The following is a 7,842-nucleotide window of genomic DNA, read 5'->3' as shown; positions in this document are numbered from 1 at the left end:
TAAGAACAAAACTGAGTTTTTAAGCAATGTTAAATTTAATTTACTTCTCTACATCTAATGGGATTTCCAGGTGGATTTTAGACACGAGAACAATCACCAACATAAACAGGAATGCTTCAAAGATAAGCGCCCGGTGATCCTGTAATAAATTTCCGGGAACAATCATCAACCGCAACACGGGAATCAACAAGAGCTGCACTCGTATATAGCTGAGAGACTACACAAGTCAAATATGCAAATAATTTCCGGCTTCAACCTGTCGATCACAAGGAGGAGGAGGGAAACAAGTGGTTAGAACACCCAATTGCGATTGGAGGTGTATCTTGACAGGTAGTGAGAACAACCTGTCTAGAAAGTAGTTGGATTCATCGTCTGCTTGGTTGAGCTATCTCGAGTCTTGAATCTATCGAACATCTTTTCTTCTAATGTCCCTTCTCTTTGAAGCTTTGGCAACGTTGATTCATTCGAGCGCTCTTGCTATTCTACAAGCTGTTATTGCAAACCAAACAAGTATCTTAATGCGAAGTGGATTTCGAATCAAGCCTAAACCTCTACCGGCCATTTCTTTTAAGGGATCATTTGGGGGCATTTACTCCTCGTCTCCATAATCAAATGTGGAGAGTCGAACAATCCGGGAAAGGCGTAAGGCCGCCATCCAATTCAAACATTTCGAGATTCAGCTCCAAACTGATTCACTTACCATCAAAGACGAAAACTCCACCGTGGAGAATTCAGTATATCCTTACTTGAGACTAATTGATATTGCACAGTTTTGTATGCCTTTTTTGTGTTATATCGAATGTAATCAAATAATATATACGTGCAAGAGACTCTCTCTCGCTCTCTCTCTCTCTCTCTGGTTTCTAGAGTGAGAGGCTATGAGGATTCCTTCTCCTCATGTTTTCCTCCTCAGTGGCTCCGTCGAGGAGGACTTCCCAACTTAAGCTTCTCCTTTACCCTCCAGATAAATCTTTTGTCAAGATTTCTCCAAAGAATCGTTCGCATGAGGCTTCTGATTCCTCTAATGAAATGGCCCATGTTGCTAACTCTCTGGGACACCATCTGCTATGAACCCTCGCTCTCTCCCTACCAAGGCCTCTTCTGGCTAATACAAAAGTTTTTTTTTTTTTATATACGACAAGTAGCAGCAAATTTTTTTTTTTTTTAATGATAGAGAGATATTTTATATTTATATATATAATAACTAAAAGATAATACGAAAGAATTTGGATAATTACTGGATTCTCTGACAAACTCTCAGGATAAAGGTCTCGCACCTCTGCACGTCTCACATATGGATGATAGAATCATACCATCATAAATATAATTGTGGTCTTGCATCACTAGTACACAAGATAAAAAAGGAACATGATTCATTGATTCATCTATCATTCACGTATTATAATGTTCTATCCCATTTTTATAAGCTAAGTACAAGAAAAGAAAAAAAAAATTATAAAAATAAAAAATTATAATAGCATTAAATCAAATATATGATTTGATCTTCCCTTTAAAGAAGATAATATTCTTGATAGATATACGTCCATCCTTGTATAGACTAATCTTCATAAAATCTTTCATCAAAATTTGAATTCTTCAATCATAATCATAATTTAATTTTTCTCATATTTTCTTATTCCTTAGTAAACTAGCAAACTAAACCAAAATTATTCAGCATGTTGCCGTGTGACAACTTATGATATACAAAATAACCCCTGACTAATCAAATTTACATAAATAAGATTAGTTCCACATCATAAGCTTCTATTGTGTAAGAATTCACCTCAAGTTTATCTTGATGATAGAATATCCCAACTAAACCAAAAGCTCTAATATCAATCCGATGTAGGACAAGTAGTTGCGAATTTCTTTTTGACGATAGAGAGATAAAAAAGAGAAAAAATATATAATAACTAAAAAATAATAGAAAAAAACTTGGATAACTATCAAACTCACTTTGGCTTAAGCATAAAATGAAGGTCTTGTATCTCCGCAAGTCTTACATGTAGAAAATGGAATCATATCATTTGAAACATAATTATGATTTCACGATACTCATATACAAGATGAGAAAATAACATAATTTATTGATTCATATCTCATTCGTATATTACAATGCTGTAGCTCCTTTTTATAAACCTAGTACAAGAAAAAAAAAAATATAAAAATAAAAAAATTTATAATTACATCAAATCAAATATATGATTTGATCTTCCCTTTGAAGAAGGTAATATTGTTGATTGATATACTTCTATCCTCAGATATCAATATTCATAAAATCTTCCATCAGGATTTAGAATCTTTAATCATCTCATAATTTAATTTTTCTCAAATTCTTTCAGTATTTTCTTTTTCCTTGAGTAAACTAGCAAACTAGATTAGAATTATTTAGCATGTTTCCATGTGACAACTTATGATATGCAAAATAACCCTTAACTAATCAAATTTATTTAAATAAAAGATAAATAAGATTGATTTTGCATTACTTCTTCTAACACATCTTAACCCTCTTTCCCATCTTTTGCAACCCTTGAGTAGTCCTCGAAGGCCCTTGTCTCTAAGGTTCAATTTGGTGTCAGAATTAGAATGGTGCCTCTCCTCCCTTAGGTGAGAATTTTATCTTGTGGTCGGATTGACATTAAGTGAAATATCTCTATTGTTACTTTTTGGTTTAAGAAGATTAAGTCTGTATCATCTAATATAATTATTTTTTAGGAGGCTAAGCTCTCCGAATGCCGTTAGCCATAGCAGTTCATGATAGAAATAAAATAGAAAGAAGAAGATTATATTGATCAAAACAATAACAATATAGAAGGGAGAATTTTCCTCGACAAAAGAGGATTTTCCTTAACAGATTTATGATATCTTATCATATAGTTAGGGAGAGAAGCTTCGTGAGGGAGTCTGTTAGTTGATCAGCCGTATGTACGTGAGAAACACGTAGTTGATGTTTGATAACTTGTTTTTGCACAAAGTGAAAGTCGATGGCGATGTGTTTTATGCGTGAGTGGAATACCGGATTGGCACATAGATAAGTGGCTCCGATATTATCACAATATATTGTAGGAGTAGAGTTGATGTTGATACCAAGTTCCTTGAGGAGATTCATGACCCAATTGAGTTCTGTAGCTACGGTGGCAATGGCATGGTATTTAGCTTCATTTGTAGAACATGCAACTGTCTTTTGCTTCTTGGAACTTATTGGATTAGGTCCAAGGAAGAGAATATACCCCGATGTGGATGTTTTGTCATCAAAATTTCCTGCTCAATCAGCATCAGCAAAGGCATGGAGATGAAGGGGAGAGTGTTTGCGAAAAAAGAGGCCATGATTGATAGTCCCGTGAAGATATCACAATATTCATTTGACTGCAGACCAATGCATAGTAGATGGTCGATGCATGAATTGAGATAATTTATTGACCACAAATGAGATATCCGGATGGGTGAGAGATAAATACTGTAAGGAGCCAAGGACTTGACGGTATTGAGTTGGGTCTATAATAGGGCTTCCATCACATAGTTTGAGCGACTCGCCAGTAGATAGAGGTGTTGTAACTGCCTTCGCATCTTGCATGTTCATTTTAGATAATAGATCTTGAATATACTTTCGTTGTAATAGAAAGAGCTCGGAAGATGTGTATATTGCTTCCACTCCCAAAAAATAGCTCAAGGTTCCAAGATCTTTTAAGAGAGAATCGATATGCTAAATGCTTGAGGAATTCTTTGATTTCCATAGGATTATTGCCTGCGACAATAATATCATCCACATATACCAGAAGATATAATATATTGCCACTTTGGTGACGAAGAAATAAGAAAACATCAGACTTAGAGTTGATGAAGCCAATTGATGCCAAAAACGAGCCAAGTTCGATGTACCAAGCTCTTGGAGCCTGACGAAGTCCATAAATAGCTTTTTGTAGTTTATAAACATGCTTTGGATATTGAGGATGGATGAAGCCAGGAGGCTGCTGCATGAAGACTTCGTCAATTAGGGTCCCATGTAGAAAGGCATTGTTAACGTCGAGTTGACGTAAATGCCAGCCTTTTGAGATGGCCAAACTCAGAATAAGTCGAATTGTTGTGGGTTTAACAACAGGGCTGAATATCTCTGTAAAGTCAACACCAAGTCGTTGATGAAACTCTTTGGCCACTAGACGCGCTTTATATCTGGCTACGGATCCATCTGGGTTCCGCTTAATTCGAAAGATCCACTTACACCTGATGATGTTTTGTGTGGGATAAGAGGGGTACAAGGGTCCATGTAGAATTATGGAAGAGTGCATCATATTCTTCACACATGGCTTTACGCTAGTATGGAGATTTTTTAGGCTTGAGTAATTGTGGTACGTTCAGTGGTCTCTGACGAGAATGTTGTGATGGTATGTAGGTCAAGGATTTGTCGTGGTTTAAAGATACCACTTTTGGAGCGTGTTGTCATTGGATGTCCAGGGGCTATAGAGGGTGTTGTAGGTATGGGCGGTGGAGGGGCACAAATTAGGGTAGGCTGAGAGACTTCAGTGTCATTGGTCCCAGAAGAGGATAAAGGTAGTGAATGTGATTCCGAGGGAATATCGTCAGTCGTAGGAGAACCGTGTGAAGAAGGAATAGGCACAATGGAGGGGGTAAGGATCTGTTGCATCGGGAGGAGAGAATATGGATCCTGAGGAGAAGGATTGGATGATATTATGGGAGACTCGGTTGACGGGATTGATGACGTACTCCAATGATGTATATGTGATGGAGTAGGTCACACAACAGGAGACTCAGGGCTGTGAAACAGAAAAGTAGTCTCTATAAAAATAACATGACGAGACGTAAAGACTATTCGAGATTGGGGTTATTCATAGCATCGAAAAGCATTATGGTCAAGGGAGTATCCAATGAAAACACAAGGTTTAGATTTTGATGTTTTTAGGTTGGGATTTATGAAATAATTTTTCAAATTGTGACTCGTACTCAAGAATAGGAGTGAGCATACGATTAATGAGGTAGATGGCAGCTTGAAATACTGTAGTCAAAAAGTTTTGGCATAAAGGCTTGATGTAGAAGTGTGAGATCAGTTTCAACTATATGTCGATGTTTGCGTTCAATAGAACCGACGAGTTGAGGAGTGTGTGGAGGTGAGTTGAGGTGTTGTATACCACAAGTAGATAGGTAGGATGTGAGGGCTTGATATTCACCACCACCATCGGAGTAAACAGTTTTAATTTTAGACTGAAAAAGTTCTCGACCAATCTTCGAAAATTGGTAAAGACTATGGAAACTTCAGAGACTTATGGTGAAGAGGGTATAACTATGTGTACTTGGTGAAATAGTCTATGAAAATAATATAAAATTTGAATTTATCAAAGGAAGTGATTGGAGCAAGGAAGCTGCAGCAATGAGCGAGAAATCTGCAGTGATTAGGTGAAAGAAAAAAAATCTACAGCGATTAGATGAAAAAAAAAAAATCTACAACGATTAGGTGGAAAAATCTACAGTTGTTACAACTGCAGTTGGGAACTTGAAAATGGTTCCAGATGCTACTTATCAAGGCGAAGAAGAAGCAGAGGATAGTAGCTTAGGAGAAGAGCATATCACTACTACTACAGCTGCTGCGGTAAAGAGGGCTGCTGTGGCATGGACGGCGACAGCGACACTTCTTGCTCGAGCGAGATGCGGGAATAAGGAGGAGAGGTCGCTGGCCGGGAAGTAGTTGTGAGGCTGTGTCGACTCTGCTTCTGCAGGACGAGGCAGAGGAAGGGCATGGCGTGGTGGCCCTTGATGGCGAAGGCTATGATATCATGATAGAAATGAAATAGAAAGAAAGAAGATTGTATTGATTAAAATAATACATAATACTCTATATTTATAGAATTTTCCTCAACAAAGGATTTTCCTTAACAGATTTATGATATCTTATCATATAGTTAGATCTTGGCTGTTGTTGAGGTTGTTCTCATGGGAGATCTTGACTGTTATTACGTTTGTTATCACGAGAGATCTTGATTGTTATCAGTTCAGTTAAGTAGGTTGATTTTTGAGACATCCTCCATCTCTAAAGGCTATCTGGTTTTAGCCATGGCCTTTTGCTTTTTCACTTTTTCCCTTGGGAGGATGCCCTCAAGGTCCTCACCAAGAGTCCTTGGTCCATTAAAGGATAGCTCTTTAACCTTTCTCCTTAGAGGATATCTAACTTCAAACTCATACATGAGACTATCCATCCTACACCCGGGTGGTTACAATTGTTGGATGTTTCTTTTGAGTATTGAAATGATGAAACATTATTTTTTATTAAGTCTATCTTTGGTAGACCCCTTAAGGTTGATCCCTTCTTGTTGTCCTCTGAGAGGGATAAATTTGTCAGAGTCGATGTTAAGGTTAATCTTTCGATGCCTTTGAAATAAGGTCTTTGGATTTTTAATCCTTCGTAGGGCTTCTTCAAAGTAGTTTCCTATAAAAATTTGTCAGTAATTTACTTCTAGTGGGTATGTTGAACATGTTAGGAACAAGTCGGTACTAAGAGGGGGGGGGGGGGGGGGGGGGGGGTGAATTAGTGCAGTGGATAAAAACGTCGGTATCAGAAAATTCTTTCGTATGTCAAAAATTGATCTCGAAAAGTGTTTAACTTTAAAGCATTTGCAAGAATGTAATGAGCAAATAAAGTAAGTAAATCAGTTTGTAATATGAGAATTGAAAGCAGAACAAGAATGCAAACTGATTTATAGTGGTTTGGTCATCGTGACATACATCTACTCCACTGATTCCTCTTCCATCGAGGCCATTGGCATCCACTAACGATCTTTCTTTAATAAGCGAAGATCAACCTCCTTCTTGCAACTCTATTCTCCTTTTGCAGGCTCAGGAGAGAATATTTACACCCCCTTTTTACAAAGCTTCCCTCACACTCTCCTTTAGAATGGTCTCTTTAAAAATAGCTAATGTATTTATAGACCCCAAATGACTTTAAAAATGAAGCCAAAATTCAAATCCCTTGAAATTTCAAGGTACAAGCGATACCACCGCCTGCAGTCTGACAGTAGGCGGTACCACCGCCCAGTCTAGTGGTACCACTGCCTAGAAGACTGTGTCTAGGCGGTACCACCACCCAGACTAACGGTACTATCGCCTGACACAGTCTCGAAGATTATGTCACTACGGTTTCACTTGTTTGGTCATTGTTTGGGCCTTTCTCTTAGCCCAGCATAGCCCAAACTTAGGCCTAACTATCCTCTAATTGGGTTGACCCAATTCTAATCTCAATTATGTACTAACTATGAATTTTAAGACATTTACTAAGCTAAACAAAGTCCATAAGTCTAGGTTTCTTCCGGCGAGCTTCCGACGAACTTCCGATGATCTCTCGACAATATTCCGGCAGACTCCTGGCAAGCTCTTGGACTTCACGATGATCTTCTTGGTGAGTTCCGATGAGCTTCTTTGGTAAGCTCTAGGACTTCTCAGTCAATTCTGGCAGAACTTTCGATGAACGTCCGGAATTCCGACGAACTCTCGAACTCCCAACGAAATCGTGTTCTTGACTCTGGGACTTCATTTTGCTTTATACTTTGCTATCGTAGTTAATCTTGTACACATAAAAACCAACTTTGATCTAGACAATTATTACAAAGCTTGAAACATGTTATCCGGCATGTCATTGGTTCATCGACGCTTTGTTCGATTCTTCGGCGCATCGTCCTCTCTTGCGGCCTATTGCCCAATCGACCAGTTGACCTTCGCAACTCTGATATCCTTAGTGTAATATCCGCTCTTCTTGGCCCAATGCCCGAATTCACAGCCCGAAGCCTTTTGCCGATACGTCGACCGATCCTTCGGTCCGACATCCAATCTTCTGACATG

Source organism: Musa acuminata, chromosome BXJ2-6, assembly GCF_036884655.1.
Source record: "Musa acuminata AAA Group cultivar baxijiao chromosome BXJ2-6, Cavendish_Baxijiao_AAA, whole genome shotgun sequence".
NCBI lineage: Eukaryota > Viridiplantae > Streptophyta > Magnoliopsida > Zingiberales > Musaceae > Musa > Musa acuminata.
This window is presented reverse-complemented; position numbering follows the sequence as displayed.